Source organism: Apteryx rowi, unplaced genomic scaffold, assembly GCF_003343035.1.
Source record: "Apteryx rowi isolate R43461 unplaced genomic scaffold, aptRow1 scaffold_7, whole genome shotgun sequence".
Lineage (NCBI taxonomy): Eukaryota > Metazoa > Chordata > Aves > Apterygiformes > Apterygidae > Apteryx > Apteryx rowi.
Genome location: NW_020450982.1, coordinates 3,129,364 through 3,130,631, shown reverse-complemented (window position 1 = coordinate 3,130,631; position 1,268 = coordinate 3,129,364).

Here is a 1,268-nt window from a genome sequence, read left to right as displayed (position 1 = left end):
GGGGGGGGCGGAGCGGGGCCGCGCCTCCGCCGCCTCGCAGCGGCACCAGCCCCGCCGCAGCGCTCCTGCCCCTTCCCACAATGCCTTGTGCCTTCAGCCGGCCTCACTCCCACGATGCCGTGCGCCTTGCGCCGCCGCTGCCCACAAGCCCCCGCGCCATGGCCGCCGCCCCTGCGGCGCGCCTCGCCCGGGCCCCTCGCTCCCTCCTCGGGCTGCAGCCCCTGGCCGGCGCCCCCCCCTCGGGCCCTGAGCCGCCCTGGGTAGCCGTCGCTGCCGAGGGCATCCTGCATCCCACCCAAAGCGCCACCGGCCCTGCGCGTTCTGCCCCTCAGCCCCGGTGAGGGCAGGTGTTGGCACCTAGGTCAGGGGCTCTCGGTGCTGAGGCGTTGGGGTTGCGGCAGAGCCGGGGGATTTCCAGCCACCGCCACCACCAGCCTGCCGCAGCTGGTGGCCAGTGGAAAATCTAAAGCCCAGAGCATAGGACAGAGAGGCAAAAAACCCATGTCCTGAACAGCGCTGCTCCGGGGACTCTGAAAGGAGACACCCGTCGCAGAAGCGCTTCTGTATTCCTGYGGCTTCCTAGGCCTCCTGCAAACGGGTGCCAAGAAAACTTTCATTTCAAAAAGGAAAGCACCTACCAGGTTTTAGACAGTTCCAGGGCTGAATAGCTAAAAAGCAGTGAATTTCTTTGCTTTCTTCTGTCTTTTTTTCTTTTGATAAATATTTGGATTGCATCKACACCCTGTTTTAGGCACCTGGGCGCTTCTGAGGATCTGGTTTTAATGTCCTCTGTGTGTGAGGCACAGATGGGGACGTGATGTGTTCTGACTGGTCTCATCCCCAGAGAATCGTCTCTATACTCACATCTGAAACTGCCTTTCCATGCTTACCTTTCTGCTTTTATAACCGGCCAAATTAAATTTTATGCCACCAGCCTGACTCTAACTTCCTGATCACAACTATCTGCATTGACTTCACAGGGGACTTGCCTGAGGAAGGCTGAAGGCTGGAGCTGAGGTTTAATAATTTTGCTTCTTCCTGGACTCAGGAACTTTTCCATCTGAAGGGTGTATACCCTCGTGTATACAACCACAAGAGTTTGACTTACTGTTGTGGYGACTGCAACTCAGTCTAACCTCAGATTGTGAGGAGGTTAAACCTTCAAATATTGTTTCCAAACTCACAAGTACTTAAGACTTGAGCTGACTACGACTCTCCAGTAACTTTAGCTGTAGAGAGGTGAAGAAACTCTGGACAATTTTAATTGC